This window comes from Rhipicephalus microplus, chromosome 8, assembly GCF_043290135.1.
Source record: "Rhipicephalus microplus isolate Deutch F79 chromosome 8, USDA_Rmic, whole genome shotgun sequence".
Taxonomy (NCBI): domain Eukaryota; kingdom Metazoa; phylum Arthropoda; class Arachnida; order Ixodida; family Ixodidae; genus Rhipicephalus; species Rhipicephalus microplus.
In genome coordinates, this window is record NC_134707.1 from 79,609,503 (window position 1) to 79,636,984 (window position 27,482).

Below are 27,482 nucleotides of genomic sequence, written 5' to 3' on the forward strand. Positions count from 1 at the left end.
ACGTGAAACCGTGTTCCCCAGTGGCGCAATCGGTTAGCGCACAGTACTTATACGACAGTTCTCGTGAGCTATGCCGGAGTTGTGAGTTCGAGCCTCACCTGGGGAATGAAATTTTTATTAGTGTTCATATTTAGTCATGAGGTTAATTGTATACTCAATGCTGGCGACTGCCTGGCTCGAAAACATTTGTTTACTAGAGGTGTGTGTAGACAACAGTCCTAAAGGAAACACTCCTACGTGAAACCGTGTTCCCCAGTGGCGCAGTTGGTTAGCGCACGGTACTTATACGACAGTTCTCGTGAGCTATGCCGGGGTTGTGAGTTCGAGCCTCACCTGAGGAATGAAATTCTTATTAGTTTTCATTATTAGTCTTGAGGTTAATTGTATACTCAATGCTGGCGACTGCCTGGCTCGAAAACATTTGCTTACTGGAGGTGTGTGTAGACAACAGTCCTAAAGGAAACACTTTTACGTGCAACCGTGTTCCCGAGTGGCGCAATTGGTTAGCGCACGGTACTTATACGACAGTTCTCGTTAGCTATGCCGGGGTTGTGAGTTCGAGCCTCACCTGGGGAATGAAATTTTTATTAGTTTTCGATATTAGTCATGAGGTTAATTGTGTACTCAATGCTGGCGACTGCCTGGCTTGAAAACATTTGTTTACTGGAGCTGTGTGTAGACAACAGTCCTAAAGGAAACACTCTTACGTGCAACCGTGTTCCCCAGTGGCGCAATTGGTTAGCGCACGGTACTTATACGACAGTTCTCGTGAGCTATGCCTGGGTTGTGAGTTGGAGCCTCACCTGGGGAATGAAATTTTTATTAGTTTTCATATTTATACATGAGGTTAATTGTATACTCAATGCTGGCGACTGCCTAGCTCGAAAACATTTGTTTACTGGAGGTTTGTGTAGACAACAGTCGTAAAGGAAACACTCTAACGTGAAATCGTGTTCCCCAGTGGCGCAATTGGGTAGCGCACGGTACTTATACAACAGTTCTCGTGAGCTGTGCCGGGGTTGTGAGTTTGAGCCTCACCTGGGGAATGAAATTTTTATTAGTGTTCATACTTAGTCATGAGATTAATTGTATACTCAATGCTGGCCACTGCCTGGCTCGAAAACATTTGTTTACTGGAGGTGTGTGTAGACAACAGTCCTAAAGGAAACACTCTTACGTGAAACCGTGTTCCCCAGTGGCGCAATTGGTTAGCGCACGGTACTTATACGACAGTTCTCGTGAGCTATGCCGGGGTTGCGAGTTCGAGCCTCACCTGGGGAATGAAATTCTTATTAGTTTTCATTATTAGTCATGAGGTTAATTGTATACTCAATGCTGGCGACTGCCTGGCTCGAAAACATTTGCTTACTGGAGGTGTGTGTAGACAACAGTCCTAAAGAAAAGACTCCTACGTGCGACCGTGTTCCCCAGTGGCGCAATTGGTTAGCGCACGGTACTTATACGACAGTTCTCGTCAGCTATGCCGAGGTTGTGAGTTCGAGACTCACCTGTGGAATGAAATTTTTATTAGTTTTCATATTTAGTCATGAGGTTAAATGTATACTCGATGCTGGCGACTGCCTGGCTCGAAAAAATTTGTTTACTGGAGTTTTGCGCAGACAACAGTCCTAAAGGAAAGACTCCTACGAGCGACCGTGTTCCCCAGTGGCGCAATTGGTTAGCGCACGGTACTTACACGACAGTTCTCGTGAGCTATGCAGGGGTTGTGAGTTTGAGCCTCGCCTGGGGAGTGAAATTTTTATTAGTTTTCATATTTAACCATGAGGTAATTGTATACTCAATGCTGGCGACTGCCTGGCCCGAAAACATTTGTTTACTGGAGTTGTGTGTAGACAACAGTCCTAAAGGAAACACTTTTACGTGCAACCGGTTTTCCCGGTGGCGCAATTGGTTAGCGCTGAATTTATAGGACAGTTCTCGTGAGCTATGCCGGGGTTGTGAGTTTGAGCCTCGCCTGGGGAGTGAAATTTTCATTAGTTTTCATATTTAGCCATGAGGTAATTGTATACTCAATGCTGGCGACTGCCTGGCCCGAAAACATTTGTTTACTGGAGTTGTGTGTAGACAACAGTCCTAAAGGCAACACTTTTACGTGCAACCTTGTTCCCCAGTGGCGCAATTGGTTAGCGCTGTATTTATAGGACAGTTCTCGTGAGCTATGCTGGGGTTGTGAGTTCGAGCCTCACCTGGGGAATGAAATTTTCATTAGTTCTCATATTTAGTCATGAGGTTAATTGTATACTCAATGCTGGTGACTGCTTGGCTCGAAAACATTTGTTTACTGGAGTTGTGTGTAGACAACAGTCTTGAAGGAAAGACTCCTACGTGCGACCGTGTTCCCCAGTGGCGCAATTGGTTAGCGCACGGTGCTTACACGATAGTTCTCGTGAGCTATGCCGGGGTTGTGAGTTCGAGCCTCACCTGGGGAATGAAATTTTTATTAGTTTTCATATTTAGTCGTGAGGTTCATTGTATACTGAATGCTGGCGACTGCCTGGCTCGAAAACGTTTGTTTACTGGAGTTTTGCGCAGACAACAGTCCTAAAGGAAAGACTCCTACGTGTGACCGTGTTCCCCAGTGGCGCAATCGGTTAGCGCATGGTACTTTTAAGAAAGTTCTCGTGAGCTATGCCGGGGTTGTGAGTTCGAGCCTCACCTGGGGAATGAAATTTTTAATAGTGTTCATATTTAGTCATGAGGTTAATTGTATACTCAATGCTGGCGACTGCCTGGCTCGAAAACATTTTTTTACTAGAGTTGTGTGGAGACAACAGTCCTAAATGAAACACTCTTACGTGCGACCGTGCTCCCCAGTGGCGCAATTGGTTAGCGCACGGTACTTATACGACAGTTCTCGTGAGCTATGCCGGGGTTGTGAGTTCGAGCCTCACCTGGGGAATAAAATTTTTATTAGTTTTCATATTTAGTGATGAGGTTAATTGTATACTCAATGCTGGCGACTGCCTGGCTCGAAAACATTTGTTTACTGGAGGTGTGTGTAGACAACAGTCCTAAAGGAAACACTCTTACGTGCAACCGTGTTCCCCAGTGGCACAATTGGTTAGCGCACGGTACTTACACGACAGTTCTCGTGAGCTATGCCGGGGTTGTGAGTTCGAGCCTCACCTGGGGAATGAAATTTTTATTAGTGTTCATATTTAGTCATGAGGTTAATTGTATACTCAATGCTGGCGACTGCCTGGCTCGAAAACATTTGCTTACTGGAGGTGTGTGTAGACAGCAGTCCTAAAGGAAACACTTTTACGTGCAACCGTGTTCCCGAGTGGCGCAATTGGTTAGCGCACGGTACTTATACGACAGTTCTCGTGAGCTATGCCGGGGTTGTGAGTTCGAGCCTCACCTGGGGAATGAAATTTTTATTAGTTTTCGATATTAGTCATGAGGTTAATTGTGTACTCAATGCTGGCGACTGCCTGGCTTGAAAACATTTGTTTACTGGAGGTGTGTGTAGACAACAGTCCTAAAGGAAACACTCTTACGTGCAACCGTGTTCCCCAGTGGCGCAATTGGTTAGCGCACGGTACTTATACGACAGTTCTCGTGAGCTATGTCTGGGTTGTGAGTTGGAGCCTCACCTGGGAATGAAATTTTTATTAGTTTTCATATTTATACATGAGGTTAATTGTATACTCAATGCTGGCGACTGCCTAGCTCGAAAACATTTGTTTACTGGAGGTTTGTGTAGACAACAGTCGTAAAGGAAACACTCTAACGTGAAACCGTGTCCCCAGTGGCGCAATTGGGTAGCGCACGGTACTTATACGACAGTTCTCGTGAGCTATGCCGGGGTTGTGAGTTTGAGCCTCACCTGGGGAATGAAATTTTTATTAGTGTTCATACTTAGTCATGAGATTAATTGTATACTCAATGCTGGCCACTGCCTGGCTCGAAAACATTTGTTTACTGGAGATGTGTGTAGACAACAGTCCTAAAGGAAACACTCTTACGTGAAACCGTGTTCCCCAGTGGCGCAATTGGTTAGCGCACGGTACTTATACGACAGTTCTCGTGAGCTATGCCGGGGTTGCGAGTTCGAGCCTCACCTGGGGAATGAAATTTTTATTAGTTTTCATATTTATACATGAGGTTAATTGTATACTCAATGCTTGCGACTGCCTAGCTCGAAAACATTTGTTTACTGGAGTTGTGTGTAGACAACAGTCCTAAAGAAAAGACTCCTACGTGCGACCGTGTTCCTCAGTGGCGCAATTGGTTAGCGCACGGTACTTATACGACAGTTCTCGTGAGCTATGCCGGGGTTGTGAGTTCGAGCCTCACCTGGGGAATGAAATTTTTATTAGTTTTCATATTTAGCCATGAGGTAATTGTATACTCAATGCTGGCGACTGCCTGGCCCGTAAACATTTGTTTACTGGAGTTGTGTGTAGACAACAGTCCTAAAGGAAACACTTTTACGTGCAACCGTGTTCTCCAGTGGCGCAATTGGTTAGCGCTGAATTTATAGGACAGTTCTCGTGAGCTATGCCGGGGTTGTGAGTTTGAGCTTCGCCTGGGGAGTGAAATTTTCATTAGTTTTCATATTTAGCCATGAGGTAATTGTATACTCAATGCTGGCGACTGCCTGGCCCGAAAACATTTGTCTACTGGAGTTGTGTGTAGACAACAGTCCTAAAGGAAACACTTTTACGTGCAACCGTGTTCCCCAGTGGCGCAATTGGTTAGCGCTGTATTTATAGGACAGTTCTCGTGAGCTATGCTGGGTTTGTGAGTTCGAGCCTCACCTGGGGAATGAAATTTTCATTAGTTTTCATATTTAGTCATAAGGTTAATTGTATACTCAATGCTGGCGACTGCCTGGCTCGAAAACATTTGTTTACTAGAGTTGTGTGGAGACAACAGTCCTAAAGGAAACACTCTTACGTGTGACCGTGTTCCCCAGTGGCGCAATTGGTTAGCGCACGGTACTTATACGACAGTTCTCGTGAGCTATGCCGGGGTTGTGAGTTCGAGCCTCACCTGGGGAATAAAATTTTTATTAGTTTTCATAATTAGTCATGAGGTTAATTGTATACTCAATGCTGGCGACTGCCTGGCTCGAAAACATTTGTTTACTGGAGTTGTGTGTAGACAACAGTCCTAAAGGAAAGACTCCTACGTGCGACCGCGTTCTCCAGTGGCGCAATTAGTTAGCACACGGTACCTATACGACAGTTCTCGTGAGCTATGCCGGGGTTGTGAGTTCGAGCCTCACCTGGGGAATGAAATTTTTATTAGTTTTCATATTTAGTCATGAGGTTAATTGTATACTCAATGCTGGCGACTGCCTGGCTTGAAAACATTTGTTTACTGGAGGTGTGTGTAGACAACAGTCCTAAAGGAAACACTCTTACGTGCAACCGTTTTCCCCAGTGGCGCAATTGGTTAGCGCACGGTACTTATACGACAGTTCTCGTGACCTATGCCGGGGTTGTGAGTTCGAGCCTCACCTGGGGAATGAAATTTTTATTAGTGTTCATATTTAGTCATGAGGTTAATTGTATACTCAATGCTGGCGACTGCCTGGCTCGAAAACATTTGTTTACTGGAGGTGTGTGTAGACAACAGTCCTAAAGGAAACACTCTTACGTGAAACCGTGTTCCCCAGTGGCGCAGTTGGTTAGCGCACGGTACTTATACGACAGTTCTCGTGAGCTATGCCGGGGTTGTGAGTTCGAGCCTCACCTGGGGAATGAAATTTTTATTAGTTTTCGATATTAGTCATGAGGTTAATTGTGTACTCAATGCTGGCGACTGCCTGGCTTGAAAACATTTGTTTACTGGAGGTGTGTGTAGACAACAGTCCTAAAGGAAACACTCTTACGTGCAACCGTGTTCCCCAGTGGCGCAATTGGTTAGCGCACGGTACTTATACGACAGTTCTCGTGAGCTATGCCTGGGTTGTGAGTTGGAGCCTCACCTGGGGAATGAAATTTTTATTAGTTTTCATATTTATACATGAGGTAATTGTATACTCAATGCTGGCGACTGCCTGGCCCGAAAACATTTGTTTACTGGAGTTGTGTGTAGACAACAGTCCTAAAGGCAACACTTTTACGTGCAACCTTGTTCCCCAGTGGCGCAATTGGTTAGCGCTGTATTTATAGGACAGTTCTCGTGAGCTATGCTGGGGTTGTGAGTTCGAGCCTCACCTGGGGAATGAAATTTTCATTAGTTCTCATATTTAGTCATGAGGTTAATTGTATACTCAATGCTGGTGACTGCCTGGCTCGAAAACATTTGTTTACTGGAGGTGTGTGTAGACAACAGTCCTAAAGGAAACACTCTTACGTGCAACCGTGTTCCCCAGTGGCGCAATTGGTTAGCGCACGGTACTTATACGACAGTTCTCGTGAGCTATGCCGGGGTTGTGAGTTCGAGCCTCACCTGGGGAATGAAATTTTTATTAGTGTTCATATTTATACATGAGGTTAATTGTATACTCAATGCTGGCGACTGCCTGGCTCGAAAACGTTTGTTTACTGGAGGTTTGCGCAGACAACAGTCCTAAAGGAAACACTCTAACGTGAAACCGTGTTCCCCAGTGGCGCAATTGGGTAGCGCACGGTACCTATACGACAGTTCTCGTGAGCTATGCCGGGGTTGTGAGTTCGAGCCTCACCTGGGGAATGAAATTCTTATTAGTTTTCATTATTAGTCATGAGGTTAATTGTATACTCAATGCTGGCGACTACCTGGCTCGAAAACATTTGCTTACTGGAGGTGTGTGTAGACAACAGTCCTAAAGAAAAGACTCCTACGTGCGACCGTGTTCCCCAGTGGCGCAATTGGTTAGCGCACGGTACTTATACGACAGTTCTCGTCAGCTATGCCGAGGTTGTGAGTTCGAGACTCACCTGTGGAATGAAATTTTTATTAGTTTTCATATTTAGTCATGAGGTTAAATGTATACTCGATGCTGGCGACTGCCTGGCTCGAAAAAATTTGTTTACTGGAGTTTTGCGCAGACAGCAGTCCTAAAGGAAAGACTCCTACGAGCGACCGTGTTCCCCAGTGGCGCAATTGGTTAGCGCACGGTACTTACACGACAGTTCTCGTGAGCTATGCAGGGGTTGTGAGTTTGAGCCTCGCCTGGGGAGTGAAATTTTTATTAGTTTTCATATTTAACCATGAGGTAATTGTATACTCAATGCTGGCGACTGCCTGGCCCGAAAAGATTTGTTTACTGGAGTTGTGTGTAGACAACAGTCCTAAAGGAAACACTTTTACGTGCAACCGGTTTCCCCGGTGGCGCAATTGGTTAGCGCTGAATTTATAGGACAGTTCTCGTGAGCTATGCCGGGGTTGTGAGTTTGAGCCTCGCCTGGGGAGTGAAATTTTCATTAGTTTTCATATTTAGCCATGAGGTAATTGTATACTCAATGCTGGCGACTGCCTGGCCCGAAAACATTTGTTTACTGGAGTTGTGTGTAGACAACAGTCCTAAAGGCAACACTTTTACGTGCAACCTTGTTCCCCAGTGGCGCAATTGGTTAGCGCTGTATTTATAGGACAGTTCTCGTGAGCTATGCTGGGGTTGTGAGTTCGACCCTCACCTGGGGAATGAAATTTTTATTAGTTTTCATATTTATACATGAGGTAATTGTATACTCAATGCTGGCGACTGCCTGGCCCGAAAACATTTGTTTACTGGAGTTGTGTGTAGACAACAGTCCTAAAGGCAACACTTTTACGTGCAACCTTGTTCCCCAGTGGCGCATTTGGTTAGCGCTGTATTTATAGGACAGTTCTCGTGAGCTATGCTGGGGTTGTGAGTTCGAGCCTCACCTGGGGAATGAAATTTTCATTAGTTCTCATATTTAGTCATGAGGTTAATTGTATACTCAATGCTGGTGACTGCCTGGCTCGAAAACATTTGTTTACTGGAGTTGTGTGTAGACAACAGTCCTAAAGGCAACACTTTTACGTGCAACCTTGTTCCCCAGTGGCGCAATTGGTTAGCGCTGTATTTATAGGACAGTTCTCGTGAGCTATGCAGGGGTTGTGAGTTCGAGCCTCACCTGGGGAATGAAATTTTCATTAGTTCTCATATTTAGTCATGAGGTTAATTGTATACTCAATGCTGGTGACTGCCTGGCTCGAAAACATTTGTTTACTGGAGTTGTGTGTAGACAACAGTCTTGAAGGAAAGACTCCTACGTGCGACCGTGTTCCCCAGTGGCGCAATTGGTTAGCGCACGGTGCTTATACGACAGTTCTCGTGAGCTATGCCGGGGTTGTGAGTTCGAGCCTCACCTGGGGAATGAAATTTTTATTAGTTTTCATATTTAGTCGTGAGGTTCATTATATACTGAATGCTGGCGACTGCCTGGCTCGAAAACGTTTGTTTACTGGAGTTTTGCGCAGACAACAGTCCTAAAGGAAAGACTCCTACGTGTGACCGTGTTCCCCAGTGGCGCAATCGGTTAGCGCACGGTACTTTTAAGAAAGTTCTCGTGAGCTATGCCGGGGTTGTGAGTTCGAGCCTCACCTGGGGAATGAAATTTTTATTAGTGTTCATATTTAGTCATGAGGTTAATTGTATACTCAATGCTGGCGACTGCCTGGCTCGAAAACATTTGTTTACTAGAGTTGTGTGGAGACAACAGTCCTAAAGGAAACACTCTTACGTGCGACCGTGTTCCCCAGTGGCGCAATTGGTTAGCGCACGGTACTTATACGACAGTTCTCGTGAGCTATGCCTGGGTTGTGAGTTGGAGCCTCACCTGGGGAATGAAATTTTTATTAGTTTTCATATTTATACATGCTGGCGACTGCCTAGTTCGAAAACATTTGTTTACTGGAGGTTTGTGTAGACAACAGTCGTAAAGGAAACACTCTAACGTGAAACCGTGTTCCCCAGTGGCGCAATTGGGTAGCGCACGGTACTTATACGACAGTTCTCGTGAGCTATGCCGGGGTTGTGAGTTTGAGCCTCACCTGGGGAATGAAATTTTTATTAGTGTTCATACTTAGTCATGAGATTAATTGTATACTCAATGCTGGCCACTGCCTGGCTCGAAAACATTTGTTTACTGGAGGTGTGTGTAGACAACAGTCCTAAAGGAAACACTCTTACGTGAAACCGTGTTCCCCAGTGGCGCAATTGGTTAGCGCACGGTACTTATACGACAGTTCTCGTGAGCTATGCCGGGGTTGCGAGTTCGAGCCTCACCTGGGGAATGAAATTCTTATTAGTTTTCATTATTAGTCATGAGGTTAATTGTATACTCAATGCTGGCGACTGCCTGGCTCGAAAACATTTGCTTACTGGAGGTGTGTGTAGACAACAGTCCTAAAGAAAAGACTCCTACGTGCGACCGTGTTCCCCAGTGGCGCAATTGGTTAGCGCACGGTACTTATACGACAGTTCTCGTCAGCTATGCCGAGGTTGTGAGTTCGAGACTCACCTGTGGAATGAAATTTTTATTAGTTTTCATATTTAGTCATGAGGTTAAATGTATACTCGATGCTGGCGACTGCCTGGCTCGAAAAAATTTGTTTACTGGAGTTTTGCGCAGACAGCAGTCCTAAAGGAAAGACTCCTACGAGCGACCGTGTTCCCCAGCGGCGCAATTGGTTAGCGCACGGTACTTACACGACAGTTCTCGTGAGCTATGCAGGGGTTGTGAGTTTGAGCCTCGCCTGGGGAGTGAAATTTTTATTAGTTTTCATATTTAACCATGAGGTAATTGTATACTCAATGCTGGCGACTGCCTGGCTCGAAAACGTTTGTTTACTGGAGGTTTGCGCAGACAACAGTCCTAAAGGAAAGACTCCCACGTGTGACCGTGTTCCCCAGTGGCGCAATTGGTTAGCGCACGGTACTTATACGACAGTTCTCGTGAGCTATGCCGGGGTTGTGAGTTCGAGCCTCACCTGGGGAATGAAATTTTTATTAGTTTTCATATTTATACATGAGGTTAATTGTATACTCAATGCTGGCGACTGCCTAGCTCGAAAACATTTGTTTACTGGAGTTGTGTGTAGACAACAGTCCTAAAGGAAACACTCTTACGTGAAACCGTGTTCCCCAGTGGCGCAGTTGGTTAGCGCACGGTACTTATACGACAGTTCTCGTGAGCTATGCCGGGGTTGTGAGTTCGAGCCTCACCTGGGGAATGAAATTCTTATTAGTTTTCATTATTAGTCTTGAGGTTAATTGTATACTCAATGCTGGCGACTGCCTGGCTCGAAAACATTTGCTTACTGGAGGTGTGTGTAGACAACAGTTCTAAAGGAAACACTTTTACGTGCAACCGTGTTCCCGAGTGGCGCAATTGGTTAGCGCACGGTACTTATACGACAGTTCTCGTGAGCTATGCCGGGGTTGTGAGTTCGAGCCTCACCTGGGGAATGAAATTTTCATTAGTTTTCAATATTAGTCATGAGGTTAATTGTGTACTCAATGCTGGCGACTGCCTGGCTTGAAAACATTTGTTTACTGGAGGTGTGTGTAGACAACAGTCCTAAAGGAAACACTCTTACGTGCAACCGTGTTCCCCAGTGGCGCAATTGGTTAGCGCACGGTACTTATACGACAGTTCTCGTGAGCTATGCCTGGGTTGTGAGTTGGAGCCTCACCTGGGGAATGAAATTTTTATTAGTTTTCATATTTATACATGAGGTTAATTGTATACTCAATGCTGGCGACTGCCTAGTTCGAAAACATTTGTTTACTGGAGGTTTGTGTAGACAACAGTCGTAAAGGAAACACTCTAACGTGAAACCGTGTTCCCCAGTGGCGCAATTGGGTAGCGCACGGTACTTATACGACAGTTCTCGTGAGCTATGCCGGGGTTGTGAGTTTGAGCCTCACCTGGGGAATGAAATTTTTATTAGTGTTCATACTTAGTCATGAGATTAATTGTATACTCAATGCTGGCCACTGCCTGGCTCGAAAACATTTGTTTACTGGAGGTGTGTGTAGACAACAGTCCTAAAGGAAACACTCTTACGTGAAACCGTGTTCCCCAGTGGCGCAATTGGTTAGCGCACGGTACTTATACGACAGTTCTCGTGAGCTATGCCGGGGTTTCGAGTTCGAGCCTCACCTGGGGAATGAAATTCTCATTAGTTTTCATTATTAGTCATGAGGTTAATTGTATACTCAATGCTGGCGACTGGCTGGCTCGAAAACATTTGCTTACTGGAGGTGTGTGTAGACAACAGTCCTAAAGAAAAGACTCCTACGTGCGACCGTGTTCCCCAGTGGCGCAATTGGTTAGCGCACGGTACTTATACGACAGTTCTCGTCAGCTATGCCGAGGTTGTGAGTTCGAGACTCACCTGTGGAATGAAATTTTTATTAGTTTTCATATTTAGTCATGAGGTTAAATGTATACTCGATGCTGGCGACTGCCTGGCTCGAAAAAATTTGTTTACTGGAGTTTTGCGCAGACAGCAGTCCTAAAGGAAAGACTCCTACGAGCGACCGTGTTCCCCAGTGGCGCAATTGGTTAGCGCACGGTACTTACACGACAGTTCTCGTGAGCTATGCAGGGGTTGTGAGTTTGAGCCTCGCCTGGGGAGTGAAATTTTTATTAGTTTTCATATTTAACCATGAGGTAATTGTATACTCAATGCTGGCGACTGCCTGGCCCGAAAACATTTGTTTACTGGAGTTGTGTGTAGACAACAGTCCTAAAGGAAACACTTTTACGTGCAACCGGTTTCCCCGGTGGCGCAATTGGTTAGCGCTGAATTTATAGGACAGTTCTCGTGAGCTATGCCGGGGTTGTGAGTTTGAGCCTCGCCTGGGGAGTGAAATTTTCATTAGTTTTCATATTTAGCCATGAGGTAATTGTATACTCAATGCTGGCGACTGCCTGGCCCGAAAACATTTGTTTACTGGAGTTGTGTGTAGACAACAGTCCTAAAGGAAACACTCTTACGTGCAACCGTGTTCCCCAGTGGCGCAATTGGTTAGCGCACGGTACTTATACGACAGTTCTCGTCAGCTATGCCGAGGTTGTGAGTTCGAGCCTCACCTGGGGAATGAAATTTTTATTAGTGTTCATATTTAGTCATGAGGTTAATTGTATACTCAATGATGGCGACTTCCTGGCTCGAAAACATTTGTTTACTAGAGTTGTGTGTAGACAACAGTCCTAAAGGAAACACTCTTACGTGCAACCGTGTTCCCCAGTGGCGCAATTGGTTAGCGCACGGTACTTATACGACAGTTCTCGTGAGCTATGCCGGGGTTTTGAGTTCGAGCCTCACCTGGGGAATGAAATTTTTATTAGTGTTCATATTTAGTCATGAGGTTAATTTTATACTCAATGCTGGCGACTGCCTGGCTCGAAAACGTTTGTTTACTGGAGGTTTGCGCAGACAACAGTCCTAAAGGAAAGACTCCTCCGTGTGACCGTGTTCCCCAGTGGCGCAATTTGTTAGCGCACGGTACTTATACGACAGTTCTCGTGAGCTATGCCGGGGTTGTGAGTTCGAGCCTCACCTGGGGAATGAAATTTTTATTAGTTTTCATATTTATACCTGAGGTTAATTGTATACTCAATGCTGGCGACTGCCTAGCTCGAAAACATTTGTTTACTGGAGTTGTGTGTAGACAACAGTCCTAAAGAAAAGACTCCTACGTGCGACCGTGTTCACCAGTGGCGCAATTGGTTAGCGCACGGTTCAGTTCAGGCTGTCAAGGTGAATGGACGTGTTTTTTGAGCGCTCCGGATCGACTGCGCAGATAAGTGTTTTTGCATGTTTTGAGCTAGTCTTTATAATTGTAAGGCAGCGGTTGAAATTTTCGTAGTACTTATTTTATGGTACGGCTTTTTCGGGGGCCAGACACCAGGTATTTATTAGTTAGTGCGGGTGTGTGTGATTGAAATTTTTTTGTTTTTTTTGCCACCCCGTGGGGGAGGTGCGCGTACATTGAACACGCAAATTGTTGTAGTAGAGCTTAGACTTGCCCTTTTTTTTCTTCGAAGTGCAGTGCTCAAGTTTAGTAATTATTGAGTATAGGGACAATTGGTGTCAGAAAGGTATGGTTAAAAAGACCGTAAAGTGTTCAGGATGTGGAGTGGGTTTGAAAGTGGACCCAAGCGTAGAAGCGGATGGAGAAGAGGCTGGCGCGAAGTGTAGGCAATGTGAGGTCGAGGAAAAATTGGAGAAAATGATGGTTGCTCAGAGTGAACTGCTGAGGAGAATCGCCGAGCTCGAGACTGCGGTGGCGACAGAGCAAGAAAAAACGAGGGCAATGGGAGAAAGACTGAAGTCCGCCGAGGAAGCGCTAGCGAAGCTGAACAAAGAAGCGACCTACCGAGAGAACAGTAAGGAACCGGCAACGAGAACGGTGGAGAAGGAAAAGCAAGCAAGCTTGGAAAAAACAGGTTTAACCGGTTACACTGTCGCAAGGCCCAGCTTCAGCGAGGTAGTGGTGGGGCAGGAAGGGAACGAAGCAGCCGGCGTCACAGGTGCAAGTAGCCCCCAGGTGCAGAACGCTCCAGCTGAAAAGTCACAGCATGTGATAATAGCCGGGGACTCAAATTTAAATCGATGCACAGAAGCCATCAAAGAGAGGGTAAGAGGTGACAAGAGGGTTGCGGTAGGGGCGTTCCCAGGACGCAAGCTGGAAGCAGTCATGAGGCAAGCGAGCGCAAAGCTCAAAATGACAGCTGATAGACGAAACCTCGTGATAATTTCAGGCGGTTTAAACGATGTCCTAAATGAAGATGCAGAAGGACTAGCAGCCACACTGGCGAAAGGCGTCGATGACATGCGCGCCACTTCTCCTAAGGTACAGGTAGTTATATGCACGATACCGGAGGTACCGGTGCGTGATAGCAACCTGCAAAGAGCGGTGGTCAACGCAAATCAAGAAATATGGCGGATGAGTCGAGAGAAAGGCTTTGAGGTGGTGGAAATAAACAGAGAGGTGCATAGGTGGGGGGGTTTTCAAAGAGACAGAATTCACTTCGATGGGCGGCTAGGTCATGAGGTGGGTTGGCGACTTGCAGGACGCGCAGTAGCTTTTTTGGGGGGCAAGCGAGCCCTTCGGGGTGCAGGATAGCTAGTAACGAGGAAAACAACCAGGGAGACTCTTCGACAGCTGGTATGGACAGATACGATTCTAAAGTGGCACCAATATCTAAGATAGGTAGAGGCCGGGGCATAAATAGACGTAGCCACGAGCGCCGAGCCAATTCTGACATAGGGTATATTAACATGCAGGGTGGTAGGAACAGGCTGAAGTGGGAAGAGATAGAAGAACAGCTAAGGGAAGAGAGGCCGATGGTATACGGTTTTGTAGAAACACATCTCAGGGACATGGAACAACCTCCGAACAATCCGGACTACGCGTGGGAATATTGTAACAGAACAGAAGGCAGCAGAAAGGGGGGTGGTATTGGGGCATTCATTCATAAAAGTACAGACTGGCAAAGGGTCAAGCAGGAGTGCAAGGAACATTTATGGCTAAAAGGGAAAGTGGCAGGTCAAATGACACTCCTTGGTTTCGTGTACTTGTGGACGGGAGCAAAGGCCAGAGAGGAAAACCAGGCAATGGTAGAGTGTATATCAAAGGACATTCCGGAGTTAGGAAGAGAGTGCGAGATAATTATACTAGGAGACATGAATGCGCACATAGAAGATATAGATGGGTATACCGACCCGACAGGCAAAATGATCATGGATATGTGTGAAAGGCTTGATTTGATCATTTGCAACAGTACCGAGAAGTGTGAAGGGCAAATAACATGGGAGGTAGGAAGGCTTCAGTCGACGATAGATTATGCACTGATGTCACATAGGATGTATGATAAGCTCAGGGGAATGCACATAGATGAAGGTGGCTCCAGAAGTCTGGGTAGCGATCACAAACGTATCAAGCTAAGTTTCGGAAGAGCAGTGAAAGAGGGAAGGAGACAAGATGAGCAACTACAGGAAAATTTTTATCCAGAAAGGCAAATTGAAATAGCCACTAAACAAATTGAGAAAGTAATCACGGAGGATAACAAGACGGTGTGGACGTACACGAATCTAATCAGACTCTTTGAGCTAGAGCTTGTTAAGACGCGTGACAAATCACCCCGGAAAAGAAGACACAAACCCAAAAGTTGGTGGGATGAGGAAGTTAAGAGAGCCATTGCGAAACGTCAGGAAGCCTCTAGAGAACACAGACATGCTAAGCAGCGGGGTGCACCGACAGATGATGTTGAAAGAAAATGGGCAACCTTTCTAAGCTGTAGAAGGGATGCATCCCTTCTGATCAATGAAAAGATTAGAAGGAAGGGAGCTCAGTGGCTGGCAGAAGTACATAAAAAAGATAGAAAAGCAGCTGCGAAATTTTGGAACCATCTAAACTCCCTAAGAAATGAGACGAGCCTAGAGCAGAGTTTTATAACTACAGCCCAAGGTGCTAGGCTAGAAGGGGACGAAGCTATTGAATATATAAGAACAAGGGTGACAGAAAAATTTCAACAAAGAAGTACTTTATGCACCACAATAGACAAGGACGAATCAAGTGGTGCAATGGCTCCATTTTCACAACAAGAGTGGGAAAGGGCTGAGAAAAGGGTTCCTAGTAGTACATCAACAGGCCCAGATGGCATTCCAATTAGGCTGATAAAGACATTAGGTCCAAATTCTAAGCAGGCTTTGAGAGAGGCAGTGAGCGAAATAATAATCGATGGTGAAGTTCCCAATGGATGGAAACTTAGCAGGATGAGCATGATCTATAAAGGAAAGGGGCAAAAAGCTGACATAAACAACTACCGTCCTATAACAGTGACATCAGTGGTCTACAGGCTGGCGATGCAAATTATAAAGGAAAGACTGCAGGCGTGGATAGAGGATGAGGGGGTGCTGGGGGAACTGCGGAATGGGTTTCGGAAACACAGGAGGTTGGAAGACAATCTGTTCTCACTGACGCAGTGCATCGAAATAGCAGAAAAGGAACACAGGCCCCTGTGGCTAGCATTTTTGGATATCAAGAGAGCGTACGATAGCGTGGTTCAAGAGGAATTGTGGGGAATACTGGACACACTAGGCGTGGAACATGTAGTCACTAATCTTTTAAAGGGTATCTATAAAGGTAACAAGGCAGTTATAAAGTGGGAAAAACAGGTATCCAAGCCTGCAGAGGTAAAACGGGGGCTCAGGCAGGGGTGCCCCCTGTCACCCTTATTATTCATGATGTACCTACAAGGATTAGAGGCAAAATTAGAGGGAAGTGGACTGGGCTTCAACCTCTCTTTAGTCAAACAAGGAAAACTTATTGATCAGGCACTACCAGCATTAATGTACGCAGACGATATAGTGCTAATGGCCAACAACAAGGAAGATTTGCAGAGATTGATGGACATCAGCGGTAATGAGGGAGATAGGTTAGATTTTAGATTCAGTAAGGAAAAATCAGCAGTCATGATTTTCAATGACAACGAAGGTAGTGAGCTTAGAATACAGGAGGTCACGCTAGATATAACAGATAAATACAAATATCTGGGCGTATGGATAAGCAATGGGACCGAGTATCTGAGGGAACACGAAATATACGTGACGACTAAAGGTAACAGAAATGCAGCAGTCATGAAAAATAGGGCACTGTGGAATTACAATAGGTATGATGTTGTGAGAGGAATATGGAAAGGGGTCATGGTTCCTGGGCTGACGTTCGGCAATGCGGTCTTGTGCATGAGATCAGTAGTTCAAGCAAGATTAGAAATTAAGCAACGTGGAATAGGTAGGCTTGCTTTAGGAGCTCACGGAAATACACCAAATCAGGGAGTACAAGGTGATATGGGATGGACATCATTTGAGGGCAGGGAAGCTAGCAGCAAGATAAAATTTGAGAAACGATTGAGAGAAATGGGGGAAGAGCGTTGGGCTAGGAAGGTTTTCAGCTACTTGTACATGAAGAATGTCGATACAAAATGGAGGAAGCGAACCAGGAAGTTGACTGGTAAATACTTAGAAAACAGCAGGTGGCCAAACCAAAAAGAAATATCGGTTAAGAAGAAAGTGAAGGAAACGGAGACTGACATGTGGAGAATGGGCATGATTAAGAAGTCCGCACTAGAGATCTATCGAACTTTTAAGCAGGAAATCGCCAAGGAAAGGATCTATGATAATACTCGGGGTAGTTATCTACTGTTTGAGGCCAGGACGGGAGTACTGCGAACCAAGACATATCGGGCCAAATACGAAGGGGTAGACACAGTATGCAGTGCGTGTGGAAAGGAAGAAGAAACATCCGAACACTTGATAATGTTCTGTAAAGGGCTTCACCCTATGGTTCAGGATGATGGCGCAGAGTTTTTCAAAGCACTAGGGTTTAGGGACCGGGAGGGCAAAATAAACTTTAAGCGGGTGGACTTAACAAGAAGGAGGTTATCTGATTGGTGGCTAGGGTCAGGACACGAGTGAAAATTAAACTCTTCACTGCAGGTTACGAGTCCTCAAACTCACTTTTTAAGGGAAAAAAATATAGTTTTTGGTTCATTAGGTTTTGCGGCTTGGTGGCGCTAGCCACCGCCCGATCTAAAGGGTACAGACATATCCATCCATCCATCCATCGGTACTTATACGACAGTTCTCGTGAGCTATGCCGGGGTTGTGAGTTCGAGCCTCACCTGGGGAATGAAATTTTCATTAGTTTTCATATTTAGTCATGAGGTTAATTGTATACTAAATGCTGGCAACTGCCTGGCTCAAAAACATTTGTTTACTGGAGTTGTGTGGAGACAACAGTCCTAAAGAAAACACTCTTACGTGCAACCGTGTTCCCCAGTGGCGCAATTGGTTAGCGCATGGTACTTATACGACAGTTCTCGTGAGCTATCCCGGGGTTGTGAGTTCGAGCCCCACCTGGGGAATGACATTTTTATTAGTTTCCATATTTAGTCATGAGGTTAATTGTATACTCAATGCTGGCGACTGCCTAGCTCGAAAACATTTGTTTACTGGAGGAGTGTGTAGACAACAGTTGTAAAGGAAACACTTACGTGCAACCGTGTTCCCCAGTGGCGCTATTGGTTAGCGCACGGTACTTATACGACAGTTCTCGTGAGCTATGCCGGGGTTGTGAGTTCGAGCCTCACCTGGGGAATAAAATTTTTATTAGTTTTCATATTTAGTCATGAGGTTAATTGTATACTCAATGCTGGCGACTGCCTGGCTCGAAAACATTTGTTTACTGGAGGTGTGTGTAGACAACAGTCCTAAATGAAACACTCTTACGTGCAACCATGTTCCACAGTGGCACAATTGGTTAGCGCACGGTACTTTTACGACAGTTCTCGTGAGCTATGCCGGGGTTGTGAGTTCGAGCCTCACCTGGGGAATGAAATTTTCATTAGTTTTCATATTTAGTCATGAGGTATATTGTATACTCAATGCTGGCGACTGCCTGGCTCGAAAACATTTGTTTACTGGAGTTGTGTGTACACAACAGTCCTAGAGGAAACACTCCTACGTGCGACCGTGTTCCCCAGTGGCGTAATTGGTTAGCGCATGGTACTTATACGACAGTTCTCGTGAGCTATGCGGGGGTTGAGAGTTCGAGCCTCACCTGGGGATTGAAAGTTTTATTAGTTTACCTATTTGGTCATGAGGTTAATTGTATACTCAATGCTGGCGACTGCCTGGCTCGAAAACATTTGTTTACTGGAGGTGTGTGTAGACAACAGTCCTAAAGGAAACACTCTTACGTGCAACCATGTTCCCCAGTGGCGCAATTGGTTAGCGCACGGTACTTATACGACGGTTCTCGTGAGCTATGCCGGGGTTTTGAGATCGAGCCTCACCTGGGGAATGAAATTTTTATTAGTTTTCATATTTAGTCATGCGGTTAATTGTATACTCAATGCTGGTGACTGCCTGGCTCGAAAACATTTGTTTACTGGAGTTGTATGTAGACAACAGTCCTAAAGCAAAGACTCCTACGTGCGACCGTGTTCCCCAGTGGCACAATTGGTTAGCGCACGGTACTTATACGACAGTTCTCGTGAGCTATGCCGGCGATGTGAGTTCGAGCCTCACCTGGGGAATGAAATTTTTATTAGTTTTCATATTTAGTCGTGAGGTTCATTGTATACTGAATGCTGGCGACTGCCTGGCTCGAAAACGTTTATTTACTGGAGTTTTGCGCAGACAACAGTCCTAAAGGAAAGACTCCTACGTGTGACCGTGTTCCCTAGTGGCGCAATCGGTTAGCGCACGGTACCTTTATGAAAGTTCTCGTGAGCTATACCGGGGTTGTGAGTTTGAGCCTCATTTGGGGAATGGAATTTTCATTAGTTTTCATATTTAACCTTGAGGTTAATTGTATACTTAAAGGTGGCGACTGCCTGGCTGGGAAACATTTGTTCACTGGAGTTGTGTGGAGACAACAGTCGTAAAGGAAACCCTCTTACGTGCAACCGTGTTCCCCAGTGGCGCAATTGGTTAGCGCACGGTACTTATACGACAGTTTTCGTGAGCTATGCGCGGGTTGAGAGTTCAAGCCTCACCTGGGGAATGAAATTTTTATTAGTTTTCTTATTTATTCATGAGGTTAAATGTATACTCAATGCTGGCCACTGCCTGGCTCGAAAAAATTTGTTTACTGGAGTTTTGCGCAGACAACAGTCCTAAAGGAAAGACTCCTACGTGCGACCGTGTTCCCCAGTGGCGATATTGGTTAGCGCACGGTACTTACACGACAGTTCTCGTGAGCTATGCCGGGGTTGTGAGTTGGAGCCTCGCCTGGGGAGTGAAATTTTTATTAGTTTTTATATTTAGCCATGAGGTAATTGTATACTCAATGCTGGCGACTGCCTGGCCCGAAAACATTTGTTTACTGGAGTTGTGTGTAGACAACAGTCCTTAAGGAAACACTTTTACGTGCAACCGTGTTCCCCAGTGGCGCAATTGGTTAGCGCACGGTACTTATACGACAGTTCTCGTGAGCTATCCCGGGGTTGTAAGTTCGAGCCCCACCTGGGGAATGACATTTTTATTAGTTTTCATATGTAGTCATGAGGTTAATTGTATACTCAATGCTGGCGACGGCCTGGCTCGAAAACATTTGTTTACTGGAGGAGTGTGTAGACAACAGTTGTAAAGGAAACACTTTTACGTGCAACCGTGTTTTCCAGTGGCGCAATTGGTTAGCGCACGGTACTTATACGACAGTTCTCGTGAGCTATCCCGGGGTTGTAAGTTCGAGCCCCACCTGGGGAATGACATTTTTATTAGTTTTCATATGTAGTCATGAGGTTAATTGTATACTCAATGCTGGCGACGGCCTGGCTCGAAAACATTTGTTTACTGGAGGAGTGTGTAGACAACAGTTGTAAAGGAAACACTCTTACGTGCAACCGTGTTCCCCAGTGGCGCTATTGGTTAGCGCACGGTACTTATACGACAGTTCTCGTGAGCTATGCCGGGGTTGTGAGTTCGAGCCTCACCTGGGGAATAAAATTTTTATTAGTTTTCACATTTTTTCATGAGTTTAATTGTATACTCAATGCTGGCGACTGCCTGGCTCGAAAACATTTGTTTATTGGAGGTGTGTGTAGACAACAGTCCTAAAGGAAACACTCTTACGTGCAACCATGTTCCACAGTGGCGTAATTGATTAGCGCACGGTACTTATACGACAGTTCTCGTGAGCTATGCGGGGGTTGAGAGTTCGAGCCTCACCTGGGGAATGAAATTTTTATTAGTTTTCATATTTAGTCATGAGGTATATTGTATACTCAATGCTGGCGACTGCCTGGCTCGCAAACATTTGTTTACTGGAGTTGTGTGTACACAACAGTCCTAAAGAAAAGACTCCTACGTGCGACCGTGTTCCCCAGTGGCGTAATTGGTTAGCGCACGGTACTTATACGACAGTTCTCGTGAGCTATGCGGGGGTTGAGAGTTCGAGCCTCACCTGGGGAATGAAAGTTTTATTAGTTTACCTATTTCGTCATGAGGTTAATTGTATACTCAATGCTGGCGACTGCCTGGCTCGAAAACATTTGTTTACTGGAGGTGTGTGTAGACAACAGTCCTAAAGGAAACACTCTTACGTGCAACCGCGTTCCCCAGTGGCGCAATTGGTTAGCGCACGGTACTTATACGACAGTTCTCGTGAGCTATGCCGGGGTTGTGAGTTCGAGCCTCACCTGGGGAATGAAATTTTTATTAGTATTCATATTTAGTCATGAGGTTAATTGTATACTCAATGCTGGCGACTGCCTGGCTTGAAAACATTTGTTTACTGGAGTTGTGTGTAGACAACAGTCCTAAAGGAAAGACTCCTACGTGCGACCGTGTTACCCAGTGGCGCAATTAGTTAGCACACGGTACTTACACGACAGTTCTCATAAGCTATGCCGGGGTTGTGAGTTCGAGCCTCACCTATGGAATCAAATTTTTATTAGATTTCATATTTATTCATGAGGTTGGTTGTATACTAAATGCTGACGACTGCCTGGCTCGAAAACATTTGTTTACTGGAGGTGTGTGTAGACAACAGTCCTAATAGAAACACTCTTACGTGCAACCATGTTCCCCAGTGGCGCAATTGGTTAGCGCACGGTACTTATACGACAGTTCTCGTGAGCTATGCCGGGGTTTTGAGATCGAGCCTCACCTGGGGAATGAAATTTTTATTAGTTTTCATATTTAGTCATGCGGTTAATTGTATACTCAATGCTGGTGACTGCCTGGCTCGAAAACATTTGTTTACTGGAGTTGCGTGTAGACAACAGTCCTAAAGGAAAGACTCCTACGTGCGACCGTGTTCCCCAGTGGCACAATTGGTTAGCGCACGGTACTTATACGACAGTTCTCGTGAGCTATGCCGGCGTTGTGAGTTCGAGCCTCGCCTGGGGAGTGAAATTTTTATAAGTTTTCATATTTAGCCGTGAGGTAATTGTATACTCAATGCTGGCGACTGCCTGGCCCGAAAACATTTGTTTACTGGAGTTGTGTAAAGACAACAGTCCTAAAGGAAACACTTTTACGTGCAACCGTGTTCCCCAGTGGCGCAATTGGTTAGCGCTGAATTTATAGGACAGTTCTCGTGAGCTATGCCGGGGTTGTGAGTTTGAGCTTCCCCTGGGGAGTGAAATTTTCATTAGTTTTCATATTTAGCCATGAGGTAATTGTATACTCAATGCTGGCGACTGCCTGGCCCGAAAACATTTGTTTACTGGAGTTGTGTGTAGACAACAGTGCTAAAGGAAACACTTTTACGTGCAACCGTGTTCTCGAGTGGCGCAATTGGTCAGCGCACGGTACTTATACGACAGTTCTCGTGAGCTATGCCGGGGTTGTGAGTTCGAGCCTCACCTGGGGAATGAAATTTTCATTAGTTTTCATATTTAGTCATGAGGTTAATTGTATACTCAATGCTGGCAACTGCCTGGCTCGAAAACATTTGTTTACTGGAGGTGTGTGTAGACAACAGTCCTAAAGGAAACACTCTTACGTGCAACCATGTTCCACAGTGGCGCAATTGGTTAGTGCACGGTACTTTTACGACAGTTCTCGTGAGCTATGCCGGGGTTGTGAGTTCGAGCCTCACCTGGGGAATGAAATTTTTATTAGTTTTCATATTTAGTCATGAGGTATATTGTATACTCAATGCTGGCGACTGCCTGGCTCGAAAACATTTGTTTACTGGAGTTGTGTGTACACAACAGTCCTAAAGGAAAAACTCCTACGTGCGATCGTGTTCCCCAGTGGCGTAATTGATTAGCGCACGGTACTTATACGACAGTTTTCGTGAGCTATGCGGGGGTTGAGAGTTCGAGCCTCACCTGGGGAATAAAGTTTTTATTAGTTTTCCTATTTAGTCATGAGGTTAATTGTATACTCAATGCTGGCGACTGCCTGGCTCGAAAACATTTGTTTACTGGAGGTGCGTGTCGACAACAGTCCTAAAGGAAACACTCTTACGTGCAACCGCGGTCCCCAGTGGCGCAATTGGTTAGCGCACGGTACTTATACGACAGTTCTCGTGAGCTATGCCGGGGTTGTGAGTTCGAGCCTCACCTGGGGAATGTAATTTTTATTAGTTTTCATATTTATACATGAGGTTAACTGTATACTCAATGCTGGCGACTGCCTAGCTCGAAAACATTTGTTTACTGGAGTTGTGTGTGGACAACAGTCCTAAAGAAAAGACTCCTACGTGCGACCGTGTTCCCCAGTGGCGCAATTGGTTAGCGCACGGTACTTATACGACAGTTCTCGTGAGCTATGCGGGGGTTGAGAGTTCGAGCCTCACCTGGGGAATGAAAGTTTTATTAGTTTACCTATTTCGTCATGAGGTTAATTGTATACTCAATGCTGGCGACTGCCTGGCTCGAAAACATTTGTTTACTGGAGGTGTGTGTAGACAACAGTCCTAAAGGAAACACTCTTACGTGCAACCGCGTTCCCCAGTGGCGCAATTGGTTAGCGCACGGTACTTATACGACAGTTCTCGTGAGCTATGCCGGGGTTGTGAGTTCGAGCCTCACCTGGGGAATGAAATTTTTATAAGTTTTCATATTTAGTCATGAGGTTAATTGTATACTCAATGCTGGCGACTGCCTGGCTTGAAAACATTTGTTTACTGGAGTTGTGTGTAGACAACAGTCCTAAAGGAAAGACTCCTACGTGCGACCGTGTTACCCAGTGGCGCAATTAGTTAGCACACGGTACTTACACGACAGTTCTCATAAGCTATGCCGGGGTTGTGAGTTCGAGCCTCACCTATGGAATCAAATTTTATTAGATTTCATATTTATTCACGAGGTTGGTTGCATACTAAATGCTGACGACTGCCTGGCTCGAAAACATTTGTTTACTGGAGGTGTGTGTAGACAACAGTCCTAATAGAAACACTCTTACGTGCAACCATGTTCCCCAGTGGCGCAAATGGTTAGCGCACGGTACTTATACGACAGTTCTCGTGAGCTATGCCGGGGTTTTGAGATCGAGCCTCACCTGGGGAATGAAATTTTTATTAGTTTTCATATTTAGTCATGCGGTTAATTGTATACTCAATGCTGGTGACTGCCTGGCTCGAAAACATTTGTTTACTGGAGTTGTGTGTAGACAACAGTCCTCAAGGAAAGACTCCTACGTGCGACCGTGTTCCCCAGTGGCACAATTGGTTAGCGCACGGTACTTATACGACAGTTCTCGTGAGCTATGCCGGCGTTGTGAGTTCAAGCCTCGCCTGGGGAGTGAAATTTTTATAAGTTTTCATACTTAGCCGTGAGGTAATTGTATACTCAATGCTGGCGACTGCCTGGCCCGAAAACATTTGTTTACTGGAGTTGTGTAAAGACAACAGTCCTAAAGGAAACACTTTTACGTGCAACCGTGTTCCCCAGTGGCGCAATTGGTTAGCGCTGAATTTATAGGACAGTTCTCGTGAGCTATGCCGGGGTTGTGAGTTTGAGCCTCCCCTGGGGAGTGAAATTTTCATTAGTTTTCATATTTAGCCATGAGGTAATTGTATACTCAAAGCTGGCGACTGCCTGGCCCGAAAACATTTGTTTACTGGAGTTGTGTGTAGACAACAGTCCTAAAGGAAACACTTTTACGTGCAACCGTGTTCTCGAGTGGCGCAATTGGTCAGCGCACGGTACTTATACGACAGTTCTCGTGAGCTATGCCGGGGTTGTGAGTTCAAGCCTCACCTGGGGAATGAAAGTTTTATTAGTTTACCTATTTAGTCATGAGGTTAATTGTACACTCAATGGTGGTGACTGCCTGGCTCGAAAACATTTGTTTACTGGAGGTGTGTGTAGACAACAGTCCTAAAGGAAACACTCTTACGTGCAACCATGTTCCCCAGTGGCGCAATTGGTTAGCGCACGGTACTTATACGACGGTTCTCGTGAGCTATGCCGGGGTTTTGAGATCGAGCCTCACCTGGGGAATGAAATTTTTATTAGTTTTCATATTTAGTCATGCGGTTAATTGTATACTCAATGCTGGTGACTGCCTGGCTCGAAAACATTTGTTTACTGGAGTTGTATGTAGACAACAGTCCTAAAGGAAAGACTCCTACGTGCGACCGTGTTCCCCAGTGGCACAATTGGTTAGCGCACGGTACTTATACGACAGTTCTCGTGAGCTATGCCGGCGTTGTGAGTTCGAGCCTCACCTGGGGAATGAAATTTTTATTAGTTTTCATATTTAGTCGTGAGGTTCATTGTATACTGAATGCTGGCGACTGCCTGGCTCGAAAACGTTTATTTACTGGAGTTTTGCGCAGACAACAGTCCTAAAGGAAAGACTCCTACGTGTGACCGTGTTCCCTAGTGGCGCAATCGGTTAGCGCACGGTACCTTTATGAAAGTTCTCGTGAGCTATACCGGGGTTGTGAGTTTGAGCCTCACCTGGGGAATGGAATTTTCATTAGTTTTAATATTTAGCCTTGAGGTTAATTGTATACTTAAAGGTGGCGACTGCCTGGCTGGGAAACATTTGTTTACTGGAGTTGTGTGGAGACAACAGTCGTAAAGGAAACCCTCTTACGTGCAACCGTGTTCCCCAGTGGCGCAATTGGTTAGCGCACGGTACTTATACGACAGTTTTCGTGAGCTATGCGCGGGTTGAGAGTTCAAGCCTCACCTGGGGAATGAAATTTTTATTAGTTTTCTTATTTAGTCATGAGGTTAATTGTATACTCAATGCTGGCGACTGCCTGGCTCGAAAACATTTGTTTACTGGAGGTGTGTGTAGACAACAGTCCTAAAGGAAACACTCTTACGTGCAACCGTGTTCCCCAGTGGCGCAATTGGTCAGCGCACGGTACTTATACGACAGTTCTCGTCAGCTATGCCGAGGTTGTGAGTTCGAGACTCACCTATGGAATCAAATTTTTATTAGATTTCATATGTAGTCATGAGGTTAATTGTATACTAAATGCTGGCGACTGCCTGGCTCGAAAACATTTGCTTACTGGAGGTGTGTGTAGGCAACAGTCCTAAAGGAAACACTCTTACGTGCAACCGTGTTCCCCAGTGGCGCAATTGGTAAGCGCACGGTACTTATACGACAGTTCTCGTGAGCTATGCCGGGGTTGTGAGTTCGAGCCTCACCTGGGGAATAAAATTTTTATTAGTTTTCATATTTGTACATGAGGGTTATTGTATACTCAATGCTGGCGACTGCCTAGCTCGAAAACATTTGTTTACTGGAGTTGTGTGTGGACAACAGTCCTAAAGAAAAGACTCCTACGTGCGACCGTGTTCCCCAGTGGCGCAATTGGTTAGCGCACGGTACTTATACGACAGTTCTCGTCAGCTATGCCGAGGTTGTGAGTTCGAGACTCACCTGTGGAATGAAATTTTTATTAGTTTTCATATTTAGTCATGAGGTTAAATGTATACTCAATGCTGGCCACTGCCTGGCTCGAAAAAATTTGTTTACTGGAGTTTTGCGCAGACAACAGTCCTAAAGGAAAGACTCCTACGTGCGACCGTGTTGCCCAGTGGCGATATTGGTTAGCGCACGGTACTTACACGACAGTTCTCGTGAGCTATGCCGGGGTTGTGAGTTGGAGCCTCGCCTGGGGAGTGAAATTTTTATTAGTTTTTATATTTAGCCATGAGGTAATTGTATACTCAATGCTAGCGACTGCCTGGCCCGAAAACATTTGTTTACTGGAGTTGTGTGTAGACAACAGTCCTAAAGGAAACACTTTTACGTGCAACCGTGTTCCCCAGTGGCGCAATTGGTTAGCGCACGGTACTTATACGACAGTTCTCGTGAGCTATCCCGGGGTTGTAAGTTCGAGCCCCACCTGGGGAATGACATTTTTATTAGTTTTCATATGTAGTCATGAGGTTAATTGTATACTCAATGCTGGCGACGGCCTGGCTCGAAAACATTTGTTTACTGGAGGAGTGTGTAGACAACAGTTGTAAAGGAAACACTCTTACGTGCAACCGTGTTCCCCAGTGGCGCTATTGGTTAGCGCACGGTACTTATACGACAGTTCTCGTGAGCTATGCCGGGGTTGTGAGTTCGAGCCTCACCTGGGGAATAAAATTTTTATTAGTTTTCACATTTTTTCATGAGTTTAATTGTATACTCAATGCTGGCGACTGCCTGGCTCGAAAACATTTGTTTATTGGAGGTGTGTGTAGACAACAGTCCTAAAGGAAACACTCTTACGTGCAACCATGTTCCACAGTGGCGTAATTGATTAGCGCACGGTACTTATACGACAGTTCTCGTGAGCTATGCGGGGGTTGAGAGTTCGAGCCTCACCTGGGGAATGAAATTTTTATTACTTTTCATATTTAGTCATGAGGTATATTGTATACTCAATGCTGGCGACTGCCTGGCTCGAAAACATTTGTTTACTGGAGTTGTGTGTACACAACAGTCCTAAAGGAAAAACTCCTACGTGTGACCGTGTTCCCCAGTGGCGTAATTGATTAGCGCACGGTACTTATACGACAGTTTTCGTGAGCTATGCGGGGGTTGAGAGTTCGAGCCTC

General features: G+C 45.5%; 47 non-coding genes across 47 annotated transcripts; all 47 read left to right on the top strand.

The window, feature by feature from the left end:
• Positions 1-14: 14 nt before the first annotated feature.
• Positions 15-106, top strand: TRNAI-UAU (transfer RNA isoleucine (anticodon UAU)). The gene is given in 2 exon segments: positions 15-52; positions 71-106. It is a non-coding gene; the product is annotated as a tRNA-Ile (tRNA).
• Positions 107-249: 143 nt separating this feature from the next.
• On the top strand, positions 250-341 carry TRNAI-UAU (transfer RNA isoleucine (anticodon UAU)). The gene is given in 2 exon segments: positions 250-287; positions 306-341. It is a non-coding gene; the product is annotated as a tRNA-Ile (tRNA).
• Positions 342-484: 143 nt separating this feature from the next.
• On the top strand, positions 485-576 carry TRNAI-UAU (transfer RNA isoleucine (anticodon UAU)). The gene is given in 2 exon segments: positions 485-522; positions 541-576. It is a non-coding gene; the product is annotated as a tRNA-Ile (tRNA).
• Positions 577-1,189: 613 nt separating this feature from the next.
• On the top strand, positions 1,190-1,281 carry TRNAI-UAU (transfer RNA isoleucine (anticodon UAU)). Its single transcript is given in 2 exon segments — positions 1,190-1,227; positions 1,246-1,281. It is a non-coding gene; the product is annotated as a tRNA-Ile (tRNA).
• Positions 1,282-1,424: 143 nt separating this feature from the next.
• Positions 1,425-1,516, top strand: TRNAI-UAU (transfer RNA isoleucine (anticodon UAU)). The gene is given in 2 exon segments: positions 1,425-1,462; positions 1,481-1,516. It is a non-coding gene; the product is annotated as a tRNA-Ile (tRNA).
• An 842-nt stretch (positions 1,517-2,358) lies between these two features.
• On the top strand, positions 2,359-2,450 carry TRNAV-UAC (transfer RNA valine (anticodon UAC)). The gene is given in 2 exon segments: positions 2,359-2,396; positions 2,415-2,450. It is a non-coding gene; the product is annotated as a tRNA-Val (tRNA).
• A 143-nt stretch (positions 2,451-2,593) lies between these two features.
• TRNAK-UUU (transfer RNA lysine (anticodon UUU)) lies at positions 2,594-2,685 on the top strand. The gene is given in 2 exon segments: positions 2,594-2,631; positions 2,650-2,685. It is a non-coding gene; the product is annotated as a tRNA-Lys (tRNA).
• A 143-nt stretch (positions 2,686-2,828) lies between these two features.
• Positions 2,829-2,920, top strand: TRNAI-UAU (transfer RNA isoleucine (anticodon UAU)). The gene is given in 2 exon segments: positions 2,829-2,866; positions 2,885-2,920. It is a non-coding gene; the product is annotated as a tRNA-Ile (tRNA).
• A 143-nt stretch (positions 2,921-3,063) lies between these two features.
• On the top strand, positions 3,064-3,155 carry TRNAV-UAC (transfer RNA valine (anticodon UAC)). The gene is given in 2 exon segments: positions 3,064-3,101; positions 3,120-3,155. It is a non-coding gene; the product is annotated as a tRNA-Val (tRNA).
• A 143-nt stretch (positions 3,156-3,298) lies between these two features.
• Positions 3,299-3,390, top strand: TRNAI-UAU (transfer RNA isoleucine (anticodon UAU)). Its single transcript is given in 2 exon segments — positions 3,299-3,336; positions 3,355-3,390. It is a non-coding gene; the product is annotated as a tRNA-Ile (tRNA).
• A 376-nt stretch (positions 3,391-3,766) lies between these two features.
• TRNAI-UAU (transfer RNA isoleucine (anticodon UAU)) lies at positions 3,767-3,858 on the top strand. Its single transcript is given in 2 exon segments — positions 3,767-3,804; positions 3,823-3,858. It is a non-coding gene; the product is annotated as a tRNA-Ile (tRNA).
• Positions 3,859-4,001: 143 nt separating this feature from the next.
• Positions 4,002-4,093, top strand: TRNAI-UAU (transfer RNA isoleucine (anticodon UAU)). The gene is given in 2 exon segments: positions 4,002-4,039; positions 4,058-4,093. It is a non-coding gene; the product is annotated as a tRNA-Ile (tRNA).
• A 143-nt stretch (positions 4,094-4,236) lies between these two features.
• On the top strand, positions 4,237-4,328 carry TRNAI-UAU (transfer RNA isoleucine (anticodon UAU)). The gene is given in 2 exon segments: positions 4,237-4,274; positions 4,293-4,328. It is a non-coding gene; the product is annotated as a tRNA-Ile (tRNA).
• Positions 4,329-4,935: 607 nt separating this feature from the next.
• Positions 4,936-5,027, top strand: TRNAI-UAU (transfer RNA isoleucine (anticodon UAU)). Its single transcript is given in 2 exon segments — positions 4,936-4,973; positions 4,992-5,027. It is a non-coding gene; the product is annotated as a tRNA-Ile (tRNA).
• Positions 5,028-5,405: 378 nt separating this feature from the next.
• On the top strand, positions 5,406-5,497 carry TRNAI-UAU (transfer RNA isoleucine (anticodon UAU)). Its single transcript is given in 2 exon segments — positions 5,406-5,443; positions 5,462-5,497. It is a non-coding gene; the product is annotated as a tRNA-Ile (tRNA).
• Positions 5,498-5,640: 143 nt separating this feature from the next.
• TRNAI-UAU (transfer RNA isoleucine (anticodon UAU)) lies at positions 5,641-5,732 on the top strand. Its single transcript is given in 2 exon segments — positions 5,641-5,678; positions 5,697-5,732. It is a non-coding gene; the product is annotated as a tRNA-Ile (tRNA).
• Positions 5,733-6,342: 610 nt separating this feature from the next.
• TRNAI-UAU (transfer RNA isoleucine (anticodon UAU)) lies at positions 6,343-6,434 on the top strand. Its single transcript is given in 2 exon segments — positions 6,343-6,380; positions 6,399-6,434. It is a non-coding gene; the product is annotated as a tRNA-Ile (tRNA).
• Positions 6,435-6,577: 143 nt separating this feature from the next.
• On the top strand, positions 6,578-6,669 carry TRNAI-UAU (transfer RNA isoleucine (anticodon UAU)). Its single transcript is given in 2 exon segments — positions 6,578-6,615; positions 6,634-6,669. It is a non-coding gene; the product is annotated as a tRNA-Ile (tRNA).
• Positions 6,670-6,812: 143 nt separating this feature from the next.
• TRNAI-UAU (transfer RNA isoleucine (anticodon UAU)) lies at positions 6,813-6,904 on the top strand. The gene is given in 2 exon segments: positions 6,813-6,850; positions 6,869-6,904. It is a non-coding gene; the product is annotated as a tRNA-Ile (tRNA).
• A 1,307-nt stretch (positions 6,905-8,211) lies between these two features.
• On the top strand, positions 8,212-8,303 carry TRNAI-UAU (transfer RNA isoleucine (anticodon UAU)). The gene is given in 2 exon segments: positions 8,212-8,249; positions 8,268-8,303. It is a non-coding gene; the product is annotated as a tRNA-Ile (tRNA).
• A 143-nt stretch (positions 8,304-8,446) lies between these two features.
• Positions 8,447-8,538, top strand: TRNAK-UUU (transfer RNA lysine (anticodon UUU)). Its single transcript is given in 2 exon segments — positions 8,447-8,484; positions 8,503-8,538. It is a non-coding gene; the product is annotated as a tRNA-Lys (tRNA).
• Positions 8,539-8,895: 357 nt separating this feature from the next.
• On the top strand, positions 8,896-8,987 carry TRNAI-UAU (transfer RNA isoleucine (anticodon UAU)). Its single transcript is given in 2 exon segments — positions 8,896-8,933; positions 8,952-8,987. It is a non-coding gene; the product is annotated as a tRNA-Ile (tRNA).
• Positions 8,988-9,130: 143 nt separating this feature from the next.
• Positions 9,131-9,222, top strand: TRNAI-UAU (transfer RNA isoleucine (anticodon UAU)). Its single transcript is given in 2 exon segments — positions 9,131-9,168; positions 9,187-9,222. It is a non-coding gene; the product is annotated as a tRNA-Ile (tRNA).
• Positions 9,223-9,365: 143 nt separating this feature from the next.
• TRNAI-UAU (transfer RNA isoleucine (anticodon UAU)) lies at positions 9,366-9,457 on the top strand. Its single transcript is given in 2 exon segments — positions 9,366-9,403; positions 9,422-9,457. It is a non-coding gene; the product is annotated as a tRNA-Ile (tRNA).
• A 377-nt stretch (positions 9,458-9,834) lies between these two features.
• On the top strand, positions 9,835-9,926 carry TRNAI-UAU (transfer RNA isoleucine (anticodon UAU)). The gene is given in 2 exon segments: positions 9,835-9,872; positions 9,891-9,926. It is a non-coding gene; the product is annotated as a tRNA-Ile (tRNA).
• Positions 9,927-10,069: 143 nt separating this feature from the next.
• Positions 10,070-10,161, top strand: TRNAI-UAU (transfer RNA isoleucine (anticodon UAU)). Its single transcript is given in 2 exon segments — positions 10,070-10,107; positions 10,126-10,161. It is a non-coding gene; the product is annotated as a tRNA-Ile (tRNA).
• Positions 10,162-10,304: 143 nt separating this feature from the next.
• Positions 10,305-10,396, top strand: TRNAI-UAU (transfer RNA isoleucine (anticodon UAU)). The gene is given in 2 exon segments: positions 10,305-10,342; positions 10,361-10,396. It is a non-coding gene; the product is annotated as a tRNA-Ile (tRNA).
• Positions 10,397-10,774: 378 nt separating this feature from the next.
• TRNAI-UAU (transfer RNA isoleucine (anticodon UAU)) lies at positions 10,775-10,866 on the top strand. The gene is given in 2 exon segments: positions 10,775-10,812; positions 10,831-10,866. It is a non-coding gene; the product is annotated as a tRNA-Ile (tRNA).
• A 378-nt stretch (positions 10,867-11,244) lies between these two features.
• On the top strand, positions 11,245-11,336 carry TRNAI-UAU (transfer RNA isoleucine (anticodon UAU)). Its single transcript is given in 2 exon segments — positions 11,245-11,282; positions 11,301-11,336. It is a non-coding gene; the product is annotated as a tRNA-Ile (tRNA).
• A 609-nt stretch (positions 11,337-11,945) lies between these two features.
• TRNAI-UAU (transfer RNA isoleucine (anticodon UAU)) lies at positions 11,946-12,037 on the top strand. The gene is given in 2 exon segments: positions 11,946-11,983; positions 12,002-12,037. It is a non-coding gene; the product is annotated as a tRNA-Ile (tRNA).
• A 143-nt stretch (positions 12,038-12,180) lies between these two features.
• Positions 12,181-12,272, top strand: TRNAI-UAU (transfer RNA isoleucine (anticodon UAU)). Its single transcript is given in 2 exon segments — positions 12,181-12,218; positions 12,237-12,272. It is a non-coding gene; the product is annotated as a tRNA-Ile (tRNA).
• A 143-nt stretch (positions 12,273-12,415) lies between these two features.
• On the top strand, positions 12,416-12,507 carry TRNAI-UAU (transfer RNA isoleucine (anticodon UAU)). Its single transcript is given in 2 exon segments — positions 12,416-12,453; positions 12,472-12,507. It is a non-coding gene; the product is annotated as a tRNA-Ile (tRNA).
• A 5,271-nt stretch (positions 12,508-17,778) lies between these two features.
• On the top strand, positions 17,779-17,870 carry TRNAI-UAU (transfer RNA isoleucine (anticodon UAU)). The gene is given in 2 exon segments: positions 17,779-17,816; positions 17,835-17,870. It is a non-coding gene; the product is annotated as a tRNA-Ile (tRNA).
• Positions 17,871-18,011: 141 nt separating this feature from the next.
• TRNAI-UAU (transfer RNA isoleucine (anticodon UAU)) lies at positions 18,012-18,103 on the top strand. The gene is given in 2 exon segments: positions 18,012-18,049; positions 18,068-18,103. It is a non-coding gene; the product is annotated as a tRNA-Ile (tRNA).
• Positions 18,104-18,951: 848 nt separating this feature from the next.
• Positions 18,952-19,043, top strand: TRNAI-UAU (transfer RNA isoleucine (anticodon UAU)). Its single transcript is given in 2 exon segments — positions 18,952-18,989; positions 19,008-19,043. It is a non-coding gene; the product is annotated as a tRNA-Ile (tRNA).
• A 1,317-nt stretch (positions 19,044-20,360) lies between these two features.
• Positions 20,361-20,452, top strand: TRNAI-UAU (transfer RNA isoleucine (anticodon UAU)). The gene is given in 2 exon segments: positions 20,361-20,398; positions 20,417-20,452. It is a non-coding gene; the product is annotated as a tRNA-Ile (tRNA).
• Positions 20,453-21,065: 613 nt separating this feature from the next.
• TRNAI-UAU (transfer RNA isoleucine (anticodon UAU)) lies at positions 21,066-21,157 on the top strand. The gene is given in 2 exon segments: positions 21,066-21,103; positions 21,122-21,157. It is a non-coding gene; the product is annotated as a tRNA-Ile (tRNA).
• A 613-nt stretch (positions 21,158-21,770) lies between these two features.
• TRNAI-UAU (transfer RNA isoleucine (anticodon UAU)) lies at positions 21,771-21,862 on the top strand. Its single transcript is given in 2 exon segments — positions 21,771-21,808; positions 21,827-21,862. It is a non-coding gene; the product is annotated as a tRNA-Ile (tRNA).
• A 374-nt stretch (positions 21,863-22,236) lies between these two features.
• On the top strand, positions 22,237-22,328 carry TRNAI-UAU (transfer RNA isoleucine (anticodon UAU)). The gene is given in 2 exon segments: positions 22,237-22,274; positions 22,293-22,328. It is a non-coding gene; the product is annotated as a tRNA-Ile (tRNA).
• A 613-nt stretch (positions 22,329-22,941) lies between these two features.
• On the top strand, positions 22,942-23,033 carry TRNAI-UAU (transfer RNA isoleucine (anticodon UAU)). Its single transcript is given in 2 exon segments — positions 22,942-22,979; positions 22,998-23,033. It is a non-coding gene; the product is annotated as a tRNA-Ile (tRNA).
• Positions 23,034-23,411: 378 nt separating this feature from the next.
• On the top strand, positions 23,412-23,503 carry TRNAI-UAU (transfer RNA isoleucine (anticodon UAU)). Its single transcript is given in 2 exon segments — positions 23,412-23,449; positions 23,468-23,503. It is a non-coding gene; the product is annotated as a tRNA-Ile (tRNA).
• A 612-nt stretch (positions 23,504-24,115) lies between these two features.
• Positions 24,116-24,207, top strand: TRNAI-UAU (transfer RNA isoleucine (anticodon UAU)). The gene is given in 2 exon segments: positions 24,116-24,153; positions 24,172-24,207. It is a non-coding gene; the product is annotated as a tRNA-Ile (tRNA).
• Positions 24,208-24,581: 374 nt separating this feature from the next.
• Positions 24,582-24,673, top strand: TRNAI-UAU (transfer RNA isoleucine (anticodon UAU)). Its single transcript is given in 2 exon segments — positions 24,582-24,619; positions 24,638-24,673. It is a non-coding gene; the product is annotated as a tRNA-Ile (tRNA).
• A 378-nt stretch (positions 24,674-25,051) lies between these two features.
• Positions 25,052-25,143, top strand: TRNAI-UAU (transfer RNA isoleucine (anticodon UAU)). Its single transcript is given in 2 exon segments — positions 25,052-25,089; positions 25,108-25,143. It is a non-coding gene; the product is annotated as a tRNA-Ile (tRNA).
• An 848-nt stretch (positions 25,144-25,991) lies between these two features.
• On the top strand, positions 25,992-26,083 carry TRNAI-UAU (transfer RNA isoleucine (anticodon UAU)). The gene is given in 2 exon segments: positions 25,992-26,029; positions 26,048-26,083. It is a non-coding gene; the product is annotated as a tRNA-Ile (tRNA).
• Positions 26,084-26,226: 143 nt separating this feature from the next.
• On the top strand, positions 26,227-26,318 carry TRNAI-UAU (transfer RNA isoleucine (anticodon UAU)). Its single transcript is given in 2 exon segments — positions 26,227-26,264; positions 26,283-26,318. It is a non-coding gene; the product is annotated as a tRNA-Ile (tRNA).
• Positions 26,319-26,930: 612 nt separating this feature from the next.
• TRNAI-UAU (transfer RNA isoleucine (anticodon UAU)) lies at positions 26,931-27,022 on the top strand. The gene is given in 2 exon segments: positions 26,931-26,968; positions 26,987-27,022. It is a non-coding gene; the product is annotated as a tRNA-Ile (tRNA).
• Positions 27,023-27,482: the final 460 nt, after the last annotated feature.